Raw genomic sequence first — 19,190 nt, 5'->3', positions numbered from 1 at the left:
GTCCCAAAGACCAGCGGTGTAACAGGCAGTAAAAGTCGTCTCAGGTTTGGGTGTTCAGCGATGGGGATGAGGAAGGCGGGGCGGGGGGGGGGGGCGCGGAGGGATAAAGAAACCAAAAGGGAGCACAAGAAACTAGTGATAAATGTCCTCACCCCTACCCCCCAAACCTACCACAATCCCACTGCCTAAAAATAGCAACAACTATTCTGGGACTCGCCAGAATTTATTCAGATTCTAATCATCTGTCTATCTGTGTGCTATTACAGAGATTCTACAGTGAGATTTAGAAGCACATATATTTATACGCACACACACACAGCACACTTAATTGCATTTAAAAATATAAACCTTCTAATTTTCACATTCTGATGTCAGCCTGCATGCTGGTACAACCTGGAATTTACTGCCTCCGCTGTCAGTCAGCGCGAGTTTTATTTAGAAAGTACATTCTACATCTGTGCCCCTCCTCAGAGGGAAAAAGAAACCCTTCCCTATCTGCTCTCCAACAGACAGGATAGGACAGGGCCACATTACCCCAGGGGGAAGAGGACAGCAACAAGCCTTTCAGCATATCTGAATGGCCCATTCACGTTGGGCTCCACTGCTTCACAGAGCTATATCAACAGTTACTACCCCTCAACCATCAGGCTCTTGAACCTGAGGAGCTGACTGCACTCACCCCAACAATGATCTGTTTTCCACAACCTATGGACTCACTGTCAAGGACTCTTCATCTCATGTCCTCAATATTTATTGCTTATTTATTATTTTTTCTTTTTGTATTTGCACAGTTTGTTGTCTTTAGCACATTGGTGTTCGTCTGTCTTGCCAGGTATGGTCTTTCATTGAGTCTATTGTTTCTTTGTGTTTACTGTGGATGCCTGCAAGAAAATGAATCTCGGGGTTGTATATGGTGACACGTGTGCACTTTGATAATAAATTCACTTTGAACTTTGGAAAACCCCACTGTGGGTTTAATAATGAAATATTTTAATTGCTTTCATGCTGGTTCAAGTGAGATGTAAAATACCTACAGCTTTGAGCACATAATGGGGGCCAGTGCACTCACGTAATTTCAAATTCAAGTTCAAGTTTAATTGCCTTTCAGCCACACATGAATACTGATGGATACGGCCAAATGAAACCGTGTGCCTCCAGGACGGAGCTGCAAAACGTAGCACCAACGGTCATATATAGCACAAGGCATATATAGCACGTACAATTACTATAGCACACAAACATACAGTCACAGAAAATATATAATATAGCCCAGGTCCCTGAGTGTCATCCTGTAGATATTTGGTGAATGGGAGCTGTCAGTAAGAACACCCCCCCAGATGTCTGATCAAGTGCAGCCACAGATGAACACAGTCCAGCATGTCTTTCACTGCGCAAGGAGTACGCAGAGTGCTCGAGCTTCTGCCTACTCTGGCCCCTCCCTCCTGACCCATCCGTGCTCTGGTATTCCTTGTGTTCTTGGCACGAGTCCCTACTATCACGAGTTCTACACTCCCCCTGCTCTCCGAATCGTTATCAGTAGACCTTCGTCTTGGAGCAGGCTGCAGAAACATCGCACCTACATCTGGCCTTTTGTCATCCCAGTGCCAGGGACCAGGGGCCCTCGCAGATCCAAGGACCTGCCTGAACCAAGCTGCTGTGCCAGCAGGGGCATCTGAACAGGGCAAGACCCCTGTCCGACCACCAGCAATTTGGGAGTTCCTGGGGAAACCCATGTACTTCCGGTATAGTTCTCCCTAGAGCTCATTATGTATCAGCCACTGGCCAGCCAAGGTGGCTCTGATAACAGCAACCTCAATGGGTTCGGATACACCCCAGCATTAAGTTAGATAAAGTGTCTGGAAACTGAACTGCCAACACCATTCAAACTCCAGCAGGCAAACTGACACCAGTATCAGAGGCTATGAAATGTTCAGATTTGCTAAGTACCCGAAAGGATCATTGTGTGCCACTGTATGTAGCCCTATGATTGGTCAGATTTACGTAGAACATGACAGCACAGTCCAGGCCCATTGATCCACCATGTAGTGCCAATCTTTTAACCTAATATCAAATCAGTCTAACCCTTCCCCCTCACAGAGCCCTCCAGTTCCCTCAGGGGGTTCCAGCTTTCTCCTGCATATATAAGATGTGTAGTCAGTGGGTGAATTAGCTTGTGTGCTTTGCCCCCTGTGTGTTGGTGAGGGGTTATTAGCCAGTCTATATTGCCCCCATTGTGGGGGTGATAGGTATATTGCCCCCACCCCACCAGTGTGTGAGGGGTAGAATTAACGGAAGTCGATGGGAAGAGGGGAGAATACACAGCTGATGGCCAGTACACACTCGATGGGTCGCTGGGTTATGTGACTCCAAGCTTCAATGTAGCTGCATTAGATTTAACAAGTTCTTCATCTGTCTACATTGTCTCCTCCATCAGAGACTGGAATTTGTTACAGTCCACCTAAACTTGGCAACCACACTGAAAACAATGTCCAGGAGAGAGGCTAAAAGCATAGCAGAAAAAAAAAGACCTTCCTAAATAAGATAATTCTCTTCTTAATCACCAATTGTGGCAAATTCAACAAGACCCAGGGGCATGAAACACCAGTGTTACATTCAGAATGGGTACAATAAGCTTCCAAACACGGAGGGAGAAGAGGGAGAGGTTAAGACTATTTTCTAGCCCTGAGCCAGATCCAGTAAAGATCAGAGTATGAACAGTGGCAACGTCACCTTGACAGGAGCTGATCTGAGCTCAGAGCAACTCTGCATCACAGTTTGCTGCCCAAGGCTTCCTTTGTAACTGGGGTTATTTAGTCACAATCTGGTCTCCCATGGTTACGCCAACACGAGGCAGTCTCAAAACCACATAGTGCAGGTGCAAAGCTCTGATGCTGTTGGGTATCATAGGTTAGATTGAACCAAAAGATAGAGGAGCAGAAATAAGCCATTTGGCCCATCAAATCTGTTCCACCATTTCATCACAGCTGATCCAATCTTCCTCTCAGCCTAGTCTCCTGCTTTCTCCCTGTATCTCTTCATGCCCTGACTAATCAAGACTATCAATTTCTTCCTTAATATACCCAATGACTTAGCCTCAACAGCCACCTGAGGCAATGAATTCCACAGATTCACCACGCTCTGGATAAAGAAATTCCTCTCATCTCCATTCTAAAAGGATGCCCCTCTATTCTGAGGCTGTGACCCCTGGTCTTAAGACTCTCCGACCATAGGAAACATCCTCTCCATATCCACTCTATCAAGGCCTTTTAGCTGTTGATAGGCTTCAAAGAGGTCACCCCTCATTCCTCTGAATTCCAGTGAGTGGAGGCCCAGTGTCATCAAGCGCTCTTCATATGACAAACCATTCAAACCTGGAATCATTTTCATGAACCTCCTTTGAAACATCTCCAGTTTCAGCACATCCTTTCTAATGACCCCAAGGATAGTAATCTCGGGATTGCTGCCCATGCCATGCAACAGTGAAGATAGGAATAGAATGAAGTGGCAGATAAATGTGTGGCTGAAGAATTGGAGCAGGGGACAGGGATTCAGATTTCTGGATAATTGGGTCCTCTCCTGGGGCAGGTGTAGTCTGTACAAAAGGGACAGGTTGTACTTGGATCTGAGGGGGACCAATATTCTTGTGCGGAGGTTTGCTAAAATTGTTGGGAGTGATTTAAACTAATATGGCAGGGGGATGGGAACCAGGATGATAGAGCTGGAGATGAGCCAGCAGGTTTACAAGTAGATGATGGATGTAGCATCAATGTAAGGAAGGACAAGCCAATGATTGGGTACAAATGCAGACAGAACAGAGTTAATTGTACCACAGAGGCAAAATTCAGAAGGGTGAAAAATTAAGGACTGAAGGTGCTGTATTTAAATTGCATAGTATTCAGAATAAGGTGGACGAAATCGTGGCACAATTACAGATTGGTTGGTACGACAATGAGGGCATTACCAAGTCATGGCTGAAAGGCAGCCATATTTGGGAGCTTAACATCAAAGGATATACCTTGTATTGAAAGGACAGATAGAATGGCATAGGTGGTGGTGTGGCTCTGGTGGTAAGAAATGGAATTACATCTTTAGAAAGAGGTGACACAGGGTCAGAGAATGTTGAATCTTTGTTGGTGGAGTTAAGACACCGAAAGGGTTTAAATAAAACCACTACGGGAATCATATATAGGCCTCCAAATAGTAGCCAAGATGTGGGGTTGAGATTGCAAAGGGAGCTGGAAAAGGCATGTAATAAGGAGAATATCACAAGTGTAATGGGGGACTTCGATATGCAAGGGGGTTGGGATAATCAGGCCGATGTCAGAATGCAAGGGAGTGATTTTGTTGAATGCCTATGAGATGGCTTTTTAGAGCAGCTTGTGCTTGAGCCTATTCAGGAAAAGGCTTCTTTAGATTGGATGCTGTATGATAATCCAGATTTTACTAGGGAGCTTAAGGTAACGGAACCCTCAGGAGGCAGTGATCATAAAATGATTGAATTTATACTGCAATTTGAGAGGGAGAAGCACAAGTCAGATGTGTCAGTATCAAAATAGAATAAAGGGAATTACAGAGGCATGGGAGAGGAGCTTTCCCAGGTGGATTGTGGGAGGATACTGGTGGGGTGATGGCAGAGCAGAGGTAGCTGAGGTTTCTGAGAATGGTTCACAAGGCACAGGATAGATATGTCCCACAGAAGAAGTTCTCAAAATGGCAGGCGTAGGCAACCATGGCTGACAAGGGAAGTTAAGGACTGCATAAAAGCAAAGGAAAGAGCAGGATGAGTGCCTTTGACATTACAAAGGAAAAGGTGTCAGGCAAACTCAAAGGTTTTAAGGTGGTTAAGTCACCTGGACCAGATGGACTACATCCAAGAGTTCAGAAGGAGATTCCTGAAGAGATAACAGATGTATTGGTTATGATCTTTCAAGAATCACTTGATTCTTGCATGGTTCCAGAGGACTGGAAAATTGCAAATGTCACCCCACTCTTTAAGAAGGGAGGAAGACTAAAGAAAGGAAATTATAGACCAGTTAGCCTAACCTCAGTGGTTGGGAATGTGTTGAAGTACATTATTAAGGATGAGGTTTCGGGGTACTTGGAGACTGATGATAAAATAAGTCAAAGTCAGCACTATTTCTGTCAAAGGAAATCTTACCTGACAAATCTGTTAAGAGTTCTCCGAGGAAGTAACAAGCAGCGTGGACAAAAGAGACATAATGGATGTCATTTACTTGGATTTTCAGAAGGCATTTGATAAGATGCTACACATGAGGTTGTTTAACAAGATAAAATCCCATTTAGAATTTAGATTATAGAATTGATGGCTTTGAGGGAAAGTTTACAGATGATACAAAGGTAGGTGGAGGAGTAGGTAGTGCTGAGGAAGCAATGTGATTGCAAAATGACTTAGCCAAATTGGAAGAATGGACAAAAAAAGTGGAGGATGGAATACATTATTGGGAAATGTACAATAATACATTTTGGTAAAAGCAACAATAGTGCAGGAGAAATTTGGAGATGAGGAGAAATTTCAAATTCAAATTTCAAATTTCAAACATCAGAGGTGCAAAGGGACTTAGGAGTCTTTGTGTAACTCCCAGAAGTTTATTTACAGGGTGGGTCTGTGGTAAAGAAGCCAAATGCAATGTTGGCATTTATTTCAGGGGAATAGAATATAAAAGACAGGAGAAAATGCTGAGCCTTTATAAGACACTAGTCAGGCTGCACTTGGAGTACTGTCAACAGTTTTGGGCCCCATAATCTCCAAAAGGATGTGTTGTCATCGGAGAGAGTCAGAGGAGGTTCATGAGGATGATTCCAGGAATGCAAGAGGTTAACATATGAGGAACATTTGGCAGCTTTGGGCCTGTACTCACTGGAACTTAGGAGAATGTGGGGGAATCTTATTGAAACCTGCAGAATGTTGAAAGGACTAGATAGGGTGGATTTGGAGAGGACATTTCCTATGGTGGGGGTGTCCAGAACTAGAGGGCACAGCCTCAAAATTGAGGGGTGACTCTTTAAAACAGAGGCAAGGAGGAATTTTTTTTAGCCAGACAGTAGTGAATTGGTGGAATGCTCTGCCACAGAACACTGTGGAGGCCAAGATCATGAGTATATTTAAAGCGAAAATTGATAACTTCCTGATTTGTCAGGGCATCAAGTATTATGGCGAGAAGGCAGGTGTATGGGGCTGAGTGGGATCTGGAATCAGCCATGATGGTATGATAGAGCTGACTCAATGGGCTGAATGGCCCAATTCTGCCCCTATGTCTTATGGTCCTATAAGAGGCCCAAACCTGTTGTCAATACTCCAAGTGAGGCTTCGCCAGTGCTTTATAAAGTCTCGACATCACACCCTTGCCTTTATATTCTAGTCCACTCGAAATAAATGGTGACTTAGTATTTGCCATCCTCATCACCAACTCCACCTGAAAATTAGCCTTTAGGAAATCCTGCACAAGGACTCCCAAGTCCCTTTGCAACTCCGTTTTTGAATTTTCCCTCCTTTTTGAAAATAATCTACCCTTTCATTTCTTCCACCAAAGTGCATAACCATACACTTCCCAACTCTGTATTCCATCTGCCATTTCTTTGCCCATTCTGCTAATCCAAGTCCTTCTGTAGCCTCTCTACTTCCTCAAAACCACCTGCCCCTCCACCTATCTTCATATCATCTGCAAACTTTGCAACAAAGTCATCAATTCCATCATCCAAGTCATTGACATATAATGTAGAAAGTATATTAACCCCTGTGGAACACCACTAGTCACCGGCGAGCAACCAGAAACAGCCCCCTTTGTGACCAATTCCTACTCTTCGCCTCTTGCCAATCAGCCACCGTTCTATCCATGCTGGAATCTTTCCTGTAATACCAAGGGCTCATAGCTTGTTAAACAGCCCCATGTGTGGCACTTTGTCAAAGGTCATCTGAAAATCCAAGTACACAACATACACTGATTTTCCTTTGTCTATCCTGTTTGTTATTTCTTCAAAGAATTCTAACAGATTTCTCAGGTAAGATTTTCCCATGAGGTAACCATGCTGACTATGCCCTGTTTTATCATGTGCTTCCAAGTACCCTAAAACCACATCCTTAACAATCAACTCCAACATCTTTCCAAACACTGAGGTCAGACTAACTGGCCTATCCTTCCTGCTGCCTCTCTCCCTTCTTGAAGTGTGGAGTGACATTTGCAATTTTCCATTCCTCCAGAACCATGCCATGAGGTGACTTACCTACCTTCAGACCTTCAGTTTCCCAAGAACCTTCTCTCTAGTAATGGTAACTTCACACACTTCATGACCCCTGACACCTGGAACTTCCACCGTTCTGCTCGTCTTCCATAGTGAAGACTGATGCAAAATGTTTATTTAGTTCATCTGCTATTTGTTGTCCCTTATTACTACCTTTCTAGCAGTCTGATATCCACTCTCACCTCTCTTTTACCCTCTATGTACCTCAAGAAACTTTTGTATTCCATCTTTTCCTTCTGAATGACTTTTTAAGTTGACTTGTTAGATTTTAAGAGCTTCCCAATCCTCTAATTTCCCACTTAATTTTGCTCTGTTATATACCCTCTCTTCGGCTTTTATGTTGGTTTTGACTTCTCTTGTTAGCCACAGTTGTGACATCTTGCCTTTAGAATACTTCCTCTTTGGGATGTATATATACACAGTGCCTTCTCAACTGCTTCCAGAAATTCCAGCCATTGCTGCTCTGCCGATATCCCTGCCAGTGTTCCATTCCAATCAGTTTTGGCCAGTTCCTCTCTCATGCCTCTGTAATTCTCTTTACTCCACTGTAATACTGATACATTATGGCCAACTTATTATCCCTCTCAACCCCATTCTCGTGCTTTCTCCCCGTAACCTTTGACACCCTGAATCATCAAGAACCTATCAACCTTCGCTTTAAGTACACCCAGTAACTAGGCCTCCCATCTACGGCAATGAATTCCACAGATTTGCCACCCTCTAGCTGAAGAAATTCCTCCACATCTCTGTCCTGAAAGGATGCTCCCGGTCCTGGACTCCCTTACTATTGGAAACATCCTCTCCACGTCCACTCTATCCAGGCCTTTCAATATTAAATAGGTTTCAATGAGAACCTCCCTCATTCTTCTGAACTCCAGCAAGTTCAGGCCCAAAGCCATCAAACACTCCTTGTACATTAACCATTTCATTACCAAAATCATTCTCATGAATCTCCTCTCCAAGGCCAGCACATCCTTTTTAGGTAAGAGGCCCAAAATTTCTCATGTTACTCCCTGTGATCTAACCAATACCTTATACCACCTCAACTTTCATACATCACACAATCAGCCACAACATTGCCTGGCCTGCTGAGTATTTCCATAACTTTCTTTTTCAACCCCAAGAACAGATTTTCATTCTGTGAACTTGTCAGTGCTCCATTTTGGACTTGCTTTGCTACCAGACTCTGCATACATATGCTATATTTTTGATTGGTCTTTCCCATCCCCCGGTGCTTCTCCATAGACTAGATTTTCCACCCAGAAATTGACCAGCTTCCCTCTGGGAGATCGCAACATCTGCCTTCACCTCTCACCCCATTTACAGGAAGCACATTCCAGGTTATGCACCTCACTGTTTCATTTGCTCTCAGCTTAACATCTTTGAAAAGCCCTGGAGTTCCCTGTGACAACAGCCACTCCTCCACTGTTGCCTTGGGTACCCAAATCCACAAGGGACAGGTGCAGAGAGGGGCTGTTACAGTAAAGGTGATGGGCAAGGATCAACCTTCATCAACCTCTCCTCAACCCTCTCCCTTCTCTCCTAAAGCCTGGGATTTCCAATCTTTATCACCCGCACCAAAATATCTGTGGACATAATGCAACCAGCAAACTGTCTTTTCCAAAAATTCTTTTCAATAAAGTGCTATAGGGCTATCACACAAAAATTTCACACCATCTTAAAAGTGTCTTCACCCAGGCAATTAATCTGATCAACCATTCTAGTTCGCCCCACCCCGTCTCTATCAATTACCTCCATCACTGCACTGTAAATACTTCAAACCACTTTTTATAATGCTGCTTATATTGTAAATAAATACTATTTATACATTTCTGCACATTTTATTTCGTATCTGTACTTTAACCTCTAACTTTATTTTTAAATAATTATTTATTCTTTATATTGTTGAAAGTTATTTTACATTGCATGTCGAGCTCTGACCAACATACAACAGCAAATTATTGATATATCAAAGCGTACATAGCAAATAAAATTAATTTTTGATTTTACAAACTGACATCATCTGCTCATGAAACTCTCAGCCCAACCACCACCACTAGCCCAGGATGCTGAAAGCCCAACCTTCAAGCCAGTGAGGTATCACTGACAATTAGACCATAAAACCAAAGATAAAGGAGCTGAATCAGGACCATTGAGTCTGCTCTGCCATTCCATCATGGCTGATTTATTATCCCTCTCAATTCCATTCTCCTGGCTTCTCCCTCTACCCTTTGACACCCTGACTAATCAAGAACCAGAAAACCTCTGGTTTAAATATACCTGATCACTTGGACCCCCGTGGCCTCTGGTTCTAGAACACCCCCACCCCTGCAGGAAACATCTTCTCCACATCCACTCTATCTAGGCCTTTCAATATTTGATGGGTTTCAATGAGATTCCCCCAAAACTCTAGTGAGAACAGATGCAAAGCCATCAAATGCTCCTGTGTTAACCCTTTCATTCCCAGAATCATTCTCACAGGCCTCCTCTGAACCTTCTCCAATGCCAGCACATTCTTTCCCAGACAAGCCGAAAACTGCTCATAATACTTCAAGGACAGTCTGACCGATGTGTTACTGAACCCCAGTATTTCATCCTTGCTTTGATTTTCCAGTCCTCTTGAAACGAATGCCAAGATTGTATTTGCCTTCCTCACCACTGACTCAAACGTCAAGTTAACCTTCAGGGGCTAGTAATTAGTTACTAACATAGGAGCGACTGAGCACAGCAAGGTCCCACAAACATCGCTGTGGTAACATCCAGATCAGCTGTTGGAATGACACTGCTGGCCCCAGGGGACAGTTCACCCACTCAGACCCCTCCTGGGATTTGTGCCTGGATGGATCCTTCTATGCAGGGAGGAGAGGAGTTCAATCCGACAGAGGGGCATCTATCCTGGGGGGAGTGGGGATCATCTACACAGATTTCCCCCTTTGGCCACAGCCACTGCTGTGTAGGTGCACTCTCTCTCACCACTGAATTTTGCTTCAACCTGTGGTGGGACTGCTGCAGCCTCGCCTCCCCATTTGCGTCGATGTTTACAGCCACACCAACAAGACAGGACAGGGGGCCTCGTCAGGAGCAGACTGTACAAACACAGGTGGGACAGCTGTGTACCTGCACTCCCTCTCCGAGATCAACACCTTGGATGACAGCGTAAAGGAAAGAGATTCTGCATCCAAATCCGTCCTGGCCCGTCTCAGAGTGCGGAACTGTCCGGCGCGAGGACAGGCCCGTCTCAGCTTGGCCTGTTCCATGCTCTAATTAAATTAGTAATCAGATGCCCAAATAAACTAATCTCTCTGCCTACACACGCCCATATCCTTCCATTGTCCTTATTCATGTGCTGACCCAAGAGCATCTTGAGTAGCCTCCACTGTCACCCCTTGCAGTGCATTCCAGGCAAATACTGTGTAAAAACCATAACCCCAACTCTCCTTTGAACTTACCTCCTCTCTCCTTTGATGTATGCCCTCTGGTAATAGACATTTCAATCCTGGGAAACAAATACTGTCTGTCCATTCCACCTGTGCCTCTCACAGACTTGTAAAACTCCATCAGAGTTCTGCCGTTCCAGAGAAAACAGCCCAAATTTGCCCATCCTCTCATTATAGCTCATGCCCTCTAATCCAGACAGCATCCTGGTAAATCTCAACATCCTTCCTATAATAGGGAGACCAGAACTAGAGGCAATACACAAAATGTAGCTGAGCTAGTTTTATGGAGCTGCAAAATAACATCCTGATTCGTTGCCTTGGTTCAGCAACTAATGAAGGCAAGTGTGTCACGTGCCTTCTTCAGCACCGTATCTACAGGTAGGGCCACTTTCAGACAGCCCATGAACATGGACCTCCAGATTTCTGCACAACTGTGAGTCAGAGACACAGAACAGAAACAGATTCTTCAGCTCATCTAGTCTATACTGAACCATTTAATGTCTAGTCCCATTGACCTGCACCGGGACCACAGCCTCCATACCCTTCCCATCCAAGTTTCCCTTAAACGTCTCGAAAGGTGAAATCAAACCGCATACACCACTTGCACTGGCAGCTTGCTCCACACTCTCCCCACCCTGAGTGAAGTTGCTCCTCAACTTCCCCTTAAACATTTCTCTTTTCACCCTTAACTCATGACCTCTAGTTCTAATCTCACCCAACCTCAGTGGAAAAACCCTGCTTGCATTTACCCTATTTGTACCCCTCAGAATTTTGCATACGTCCATCACGTCTTCCCCCATTTTCCTACGCACCAGGGAATAAAATACTAATCTTTTCTCTGGTTGATGGGCGAGTCCAGAACCAGAGGCCACAGTTTAAGAATAAGGGGTAGGCCATTTAGAACGGAGTTGAGGAAAAACTTTTTCACCCAGAGAGTGGTGGATATATGGAATGCTCTGCCCCAGAAGGCTGTGGAGGCCAAGTCTCTGGATGCTTTCAAAAAAGAGATGGATAGAGCTCTTAAATACAGCGGAATCAAAGGTTATGGGGATAAGGCAGGAACTGGATACTGACTGTGGATGATCAGCCATGATCACAGTGAATGGCGGTGCTGGCTCGAAGGGCCGAATGGCCTTCTCCTGCACCTATTCTCTATTGTCCGGTTACTTCTTGTAACTCAGGTCAAGTCCAGACAACATCCCTGCCATTAACATCTTGTCCTGACTCTTTATATCTGCCTTTTGTGGATGCTGACGCGTTTCACTACCATGACTTCCCTTACCAGAGCGTCGATGGTGAGCTCGGAGCATCCCAAATTGTCCAAAGCCTCCGCGCGCTTTAGAAGCGCAGTCACGCGTAATGTCGCAAGCGGCAGAGAGCTCGCGCACTTTGTCGACGCCCTGCATTGGTCGGGGTCGACTATAGATGTCTTGTCCTAGCCGTCTACATGGCATGCAAGCCGAGACACATGATATGGAGAGCAGGCTCCCCCTCTGCTCGTATCTGATGAACCCAAAGCAACTGTAGAGTTTGGTTCCGATACAGTTTGGTTCCAGTAGCCTCGCAGGAGTTGCCATTCAGCGTGGAACTCAAAGTTGGACTGCCTTAGGGACTCCAGCTCCGGATTTTTCCTCGGGGTTTACTCCTGAAGCCTTCCCCGTGAGTGGGTAGAGCAGCAAAACGCCAGAGGTGTGAGATCAGAGTTTTCCCTCTCCTGGATGAGCTGCCAACCACGGCTGACGAGCCCCATCTGCCCGAAGCGACTGGTTTTAGGGCGGTAGTAACCTGCCTTTGTCCCTTCTAAATCAAGAGAAAATCTTCAGAAGCTGCTATTCTGAGCAACACACACAAAATGCTGGAGGAACTCAGCAAGACAGGCAACATCCAGGAAGAGTCCAGTCGACGTTTCGGCCCGAAAGCAGCTCCTGTTACCAGTAACGTTATGGTGATCATATAAATGGGCTTGATTGAAATTGGTTTGGTATAAATATGGACAGAGGGCTCCAAAAGGAATTCAAAATAGTGCAATGCTTCTCCGGCCAAGAGCGCAGGCAGAACCTTGCCCAGCAACTGCCCACAGCCCGGCCGCCGCTGCCTTCGTTGCCGTTATTTCCCTGATTGACACGGCAGCTTCAATGACTTTCTGTACTAGAAACCCGTGGGCACTGCCTTGCCCACATTCCGCTCCCTCTTCATACTCTGCCCTGTTCCTCCCAATTCTAATTAACACGCTTTGGTTACATTGCTGCTTCCAGCGGAAACAGGAGGCCGGGATCGTTCCCGGAGCTTTTCGGGGTTTATCCAAATCACCTTTTACACGTGAACATACACCTAGTTCCGCACCCTTGCGCTTTTCCACAGCTCGCTGCTCTGATTTTTTTAATGTACATTTTAGAGATTCAGCGCAGAACAAGGCCTTCCGGGCCACTGAGCCGCGCCACCCAGCCCAGCACCCCATTAACCCTAGCCTAATCACATGTCAATTTCCAATAATCAATTAGCCTACGAACCGGTCTTTGGTCTACGGGAGGGAACCGACGGAACGTACTAACTTTCAGGAGTTGAACGCCGACGCCCCATCAGTAATAGCGTCGCGCTAATCAGTGCGCCACGGCGAAACGGACTGGTTCAGCGGGGCATCCTGGTCAGCATGGGAGAGTTATGAAGAAGGCATGTCAGCGGCGATATTTTGTACAGAAGTTTGAGAAGATGCCGAACTGGGCTGAGAAGTGACAGAAGGAGGTCAATCCAGAAGAGTGTGAGGTAATTGAGTTCGGAAGGTCGGCCTTGCCGGCAGAGAACAATGTTCGTGGCAGGATTCCTAGTGTGGACGAACAGAGGGATCTGGGGGATCACATTCATAGATCCCTCAAGGTTGATCGGTGTTTAGAAGGCATATGATGTATTGACCTTCGTTAGTCGCAAGATTGAGTTCAAGAGCCGCAAGATGACAGCTCCGTTAACCCTAGTCACACCGCACTTGGAGTATCGTGTTCAGATCCGATCGGCTCATCTTCGGAAGCATTAAAGAGTTACAGGGTGCAGAGAAGGTTTAGCAGGATTCTCTCTGGACTAGAGTGTGTCTTATGAGGATAGGTTGAGCGAGCTAGGGCTTTACCTTTGGAACGAAAGAGGATGAGAGGCATACAATCGGATAGAGGGGTAATCCAGCGCATTTGTACCGGAACAGGATGGCTAATACAAGAGGATATTCTTTTAAGCTGAATGGGCTATGGGGGAATGTCAGAGGTAGGTGTTTTTTTTATACAAAGTTGGGTGCGTGGAACACACTGCAGGGCTGGTGGGAGAGGCAGATACTTTAGGGACATTTTAAGAAACTCTTAAATAGGCACGTGGATGAAAGAAAACTGGAGTTTATGTATGGGGGGGGGAATCTTGGAGTAAGTTGAACAACATTGCGGGCCGAAGGGCCTGTGCTGCGGCATAATGTTCTATGTTCAGTCGCTCGCCGGAGCTGGTCCTCACCCCGAGGCGGGCTGAGAAATCCCCTCTGCCCCTCCCCGAGGATGGCACAACCTCCTTGCACTTTGGGACCGGGACGGCCCAGGTTTGATGAGAAATGGTTCGTCGTAACGTAAATCCAGAGCATCGGGATCGGTCCCGCCCTGTCCCCTCTGGCCTAGATCAGTGGCTAACTCGAAAAACACCCGGCATATGGCCAGCAACTGTATCTCCCTGCTTTCTTCTCACCTGCTGACACCCACTCCACGTCTTCATTATAATCTCTTCCCCCACTCCCTTCTCCTGAGTTGGTTCTTATCTAAACCGCCACCTCCCGGGAGTAGCCGAGTCCCGAAGCTCCTGGTAAATACAAGCCTTCATTCCCACCCCCCCCCCCCCGGGCCAAACCGTGTCCTGGCCGTCCTCCCGTCTGGAAGTCTAAGTGGGACGGCGTGGATCCGGAGAATTGTTTGAAATGCAATTTGCGTCGGTTGGAGGAGAGTCAATTCAGACAGTTTTCCCGTTAACTGGTTAAGATGCAATCGGGAAGAGGCCACGAGTCTCCCGGAGGGAAAGGGTGGCACCTCGACACACGAGGGATTCTCGTCCCTTAAGGCCTGACCAGCCAGTGTGTGTCCGCCCTTTCTGCCTTGTTCGCGTTTCCATAAATCGGGCCTCATCGGACAATGGGCAAGTTGTGGGAGCTTCACGGGGATTTAAGGAAGAATTTTCTTCTGGTTAGAATCAGGAACAACCTCCCGGAGTGTTTAGTAGAACACGCACGGAAGGCGTAGGAGATGGGGTTAGTGTCTGTACACCCATGACGGCAGGTACGGGGAGAGTGGGCCGAAAATCTTGCTCTGCCCCCGAATTGAACCATCCAGGCCATCACGGAGCCTTTACGGGAGCCTCACCAGCAGGTTCAGGAACAGTTATTACCCCTCAACCATCAGGATCTTGACTAGTGTAGAGGATTGTCGAAGATTGCAGAGAGACATTGATAGGATGCAGCAGTGGGCTGAGAAGTGGCAGATGGAGTTCAACCTGGAGAAGTGTTAGGTGGTACACTTTGGAAGGACAAACTCCAAGGCAGAGTACAAAGTAAATGGCAGAATACTTGGTAGTGTGGAGGAGCAGAGGGATCTGGGGGTACATGTCCACAGATCCCTGAAAGTTGCCTCACAGGTGAGTAGGGTAGTTAAGAAAGCTTATGGGGTGTTAGCTTTCATAAGTCGAGGGATAGAGTTTAAGAGTCACTATGTAATGATGCAGCTCTATAAAACTCTGGTTAGACCACACTTGGAGTATTGTGTCCAGTTCTGGTCGCCTCACTATAGGAAGGATGTGGAAGCATTGGAAAGGGTACAGAGAAGATTTACCGGGATGCTGCCTGGTTTAGAGAGTATGCATTATGATCAGAGATAACGGGAGCTAGGGCTTTACTCTTTGGAGAGGAGGATGAGAGGCGACATGATAGAGGTATTCAAGATATTAAGAGGAATAGATAGAGTGGATAGCCAGCGCCTCTTCACCAGGGCACCACTGCTCAATACGAGGACATGGCTTTAAGGTAAGGGGTGGGAAGTTCAAGGGTGATATTACGGGAAGGTTTTTTTACTCAGAGAGTGGTTGGTGCGTGGAATGCACTGCCTGAGTCAGTGGAGGCAGATACACTAGTGAAGTTTAAGAGACTACTAGACAGGTATATGGAGGAATTTAAGGTAGGGGGGTTATATGGAAGGCAGGGTTTAAAGGGTCGGCACAACATTGTGGGCTGAAGGGCCTGTACTGTGCTGTATTGTTCTATGTTGAACCTCACTCACCCCATCACTGAACTGTTCCCACAACCAATGGACTCACTTTCAAGGGTTCTTCATCTCATGTTCTCGATATTTATTTATTATTATTATTATTATTCTCTTTTTCTGTTTGCACATTAGCGTTTGTCCATCTTGTTGCGTGCGGTCTTTCATTGATTCTATTGTTTCTTTGTAGTTACTGTGAATGTCCGGAAGAAAATGAATCTCATGTATACGGTGCCATATGTACTTTGGTAATAAATTGACTGAATCCAACACCACCCGGGAACATCTCAGACCGAGCCTCAGCCGATCCCAAACCCTCAGGGTTTAAGCAATTTACAAGATGTTGTCGGGACCTGAGATACAAGGAAAGGTTGAATAGTTCAGGGCTTTATTCCTGAGAATGTAAAAGACTGAGCTGAGATTTGATAGCGGTTTACACAATTATCCGGGATATAGGTAGGGAAATTGGCTTTTCACCGAGCTTGGGAGAGACTACAACTACAGGTCTTGCGTTTTGGGCAAAAGGTGAAAAGTTTAAGGGGAACAGGAAGGTAAACGTCTTCACTCAGAGGGTCGTGAGGGTCTGGAATGAGCTGCCAGCGCAAGTGGTGCGTGCGAGCTCAATTTCAACGTTTAAGAGAAATTTGGACAAGTGCATGGATGGGAGGGGTTGAGGGGGCTATGGTCCCAGTGCAGGTCGATCGAAGTGGACAGTTTAAACGGTTCAGCATGGGCTAGATGGTTCGAAGAGCCTGTTTCTGTGTTGCACTTAGGTCAAACAGAGCTCCAGGAAGCACCGAACAGTGTCGTCAATGACGGGGTTACGGGACCATCCAGCACGCTGCAGCCTGAGCGTTAACTTGCATCGTCCCTTCTCCCATTACACCGCGATCAGAACCGCTTCTACTATCTTCATCTTCCTTTCTAAATCCCCGGACGCGACCTCACCGACTGCCGGGGTCCCGAACCTCCTCCCCGTCCCGCTGGGGGCTGATCTACTGTGGGCAGCATCTCCGGGGGTGCCGAGGCGGCGCACAGGCGCGGGACGGATCATCCTTGCGCTCGATGTCAGTAAAACCGAGGCACTGATTGTGGACTTCAGGAAGGGCAAGTCGACGAAACACACACCAGTCCTTACCAAGGGATCAGAGTGCAAAGAGCGAGCAATTCCAAGTTCCCGAGTGTCACTATCTGAGAATCTATCCCGGGTCCAACACATGGATGCAATTACAAAGGAGTTTGAGGGAGTTGGTGTCCCCCCTGCCCTCAGATTTCTGAATGGACAATGACCTCACTATTTTCTCCTCTTTTTACACTACTTTTTAAATATTATATTATCATTTGTTTTAAATTGTGCATTCCTGTGTACTGCTGCCGCAAAACAACGTATTTCACGACATCTGCCGGTGATATTAAACCCGATCCGAATCTACGGCCTGAACCTGCCTGTTACGGGGTGTCATCCTGACCAGAAGACACAGGAGCAGAATTAGGCCGTCAAGTCCCCACCACCATTCCACACCGACTCTCAGGATCACAGTCAGGAAAAGCGATTTAGTCATTTTCACTGTTATAATGTGCGCAAAGCAAACTGAAATAATTTGCATGAAAGTGTATAAAAACTGTGAAATGGGACCGAGTGGGGAGCTCCTAGCGCGAACATCCACAGTCCGGAGCGGTGCCCGCGGCGCAAGATGCCGGGGCAGGGCGAAGCACCGGGAGCACTTTACATGGTTTCAGTATAGGCACAGTGGGCAAAATGGCCTCCTAGCATAAACATTCTGCACACCAACTCCCTCAGTACTCATACCAGTGCTGGTTCGAAACTCATCTGGGGTTATTTTAACAACAGCCGTGTTTATGAAAGTCTCATACCGCTAAAGCGAATTTGTATTTCCTAATGGCCGGAGTTCTCCGGCGGCTGTTAACGCAGAGAGCGGCCACTCAGAACAAGGTCGAGTGGATCAGCGACTTGAGGAGCGTATTGGCCGCTTAATCAGAAAGACACCGCTGACTGTTTCTATATCACGGCAGTAATTTTGGTGGCTACTGTAACACCGCGACTGGACACCAGTCAATGTGAAACGGCAGGCTTAAAATTTTGGAATGTGTTGCTGAGAATTCTTGTCTCTAACATCAACCATACCCTGCGTACCATGGTCATATCTCAGTGTCTGCTTATATTAAATAAAATCAAACGTTTAACGCCCCCCCCCACACACACTATGGGATGTTTAAGCCCCGCTAAGAACGCCACCAACCTGACCATGTGAAATCGATCGCTCCCGAATCCACTCTTCCAGTGTTTGCTGAATAAAACCTCCAGACAACCAACAGAACGGAAAAGCCAGAGCAGGAGACGAGTAAAAATCGGACACGTTTGTTCGAGACAGACAAAAACAAGAAGTCTGCTACTTTTCAGACGCACCGCCTCGTTCCTTTTCGGGGTTTGCAGAGTGTTGGCTGTGCAGCTGTGCAGAGCAAGTCAGCGACAGAGACGGAGGAGTGAGTCCCGCGTCAGATCTCACTGCGTGGTGCGGAGAGCCCCGCGGTTGACAGCCAGTGTCAGTGTGCGTCCTGTCCGCTGCCCGCCTTCATGACCCCCGGAGTCTGACCCGGAGCGGAGCTGGAACTGTCTCTCGGCGGCTACCCTTCACACAGAGGCGGATGGAGGGAGTAGCGAGTACCGGCTCCGATTCTCAGCCCCACGGGGATGGATGGAGGAAGCGGTAAACACCGGCTCCGACTCTCAGTCACAAGGGGACGGATAGAGGAAACGGCGAACACCGGCTCCGACTTTCAGCCACACGGGAACGGATGGGGAAGGAATGAGAACCGACTCCGACGCTCAGCCACAGGGGAACAGATGGAGGAAACAGCGAACACCGGCTCCAACTCTCAGAGACCCACCGCCCCACGTGAGGCTCCAGCTGATGTTTGTTACAAGAAAGTTGCAGCTCGGCAGCCTCCGCCTATTGGTCCACCCACGCCACCTCATTACCATACCAAGCCCGCCCTGGTCCCCCATTGATCACACAGCTTCCGGTATCGAATTCTCCTGTTCTCTGATTCGTCACCTGGACATCTGGCTCTCCCATTGGCTGATGCGCCCGTCAGTCAATGCCACCTGTCAATCATTTGTGACCTCATTCGCTTACATCGATATATAATTTTTACATTGCCGCTTTATTTAAAATTATCAATGTATTTAGAATGCAAACACCCT

The 19,190-nt window shown here is 46.8% G+C and overlaps 1 protein-coding gene across 1 annotated transcript in view; it reads right to left on the bottom strand.

Annotated features, from left to right (window-relative positions):
• Positions 1–18,909, bottom strand: part of mef2b (myocyte enhancer factor 2b) — a 182,699-nt gene extending 163,790 nt beyond the window's left edge. Inside the window, exon 1 of the mRNA XM_072244108.1 lies at positions 18,226–18,909. The gene's annotated coding sequence lies outside the window, so the exon portion shown is untranslated. The remainder of the gene's footprint in view (positions 1–18,225) is intronic.
• Between the last annotated feature and the right edge of the window lie 281 nt (positions 18,910–19,190).

Source organism: Mobula birostris, chromosome 26, assembly GCF_030028105.1.
Source record: "Mobula birostris isolate sMobBir1 chromosome 26, sMobBir1.hap1, whole genome shotgun sequence".
NCBI lineage: Eukaryota > Metazoa > Chordata > Chondrichthyes > Myliobatiformes > Myliobatidae > Mobula > Mobula birostris.
The sequence above is the reverse complement of the archived record's forward strand: the minus strand, read 5'-3'. Positions and strand labels throughout refer to the sequence as shown.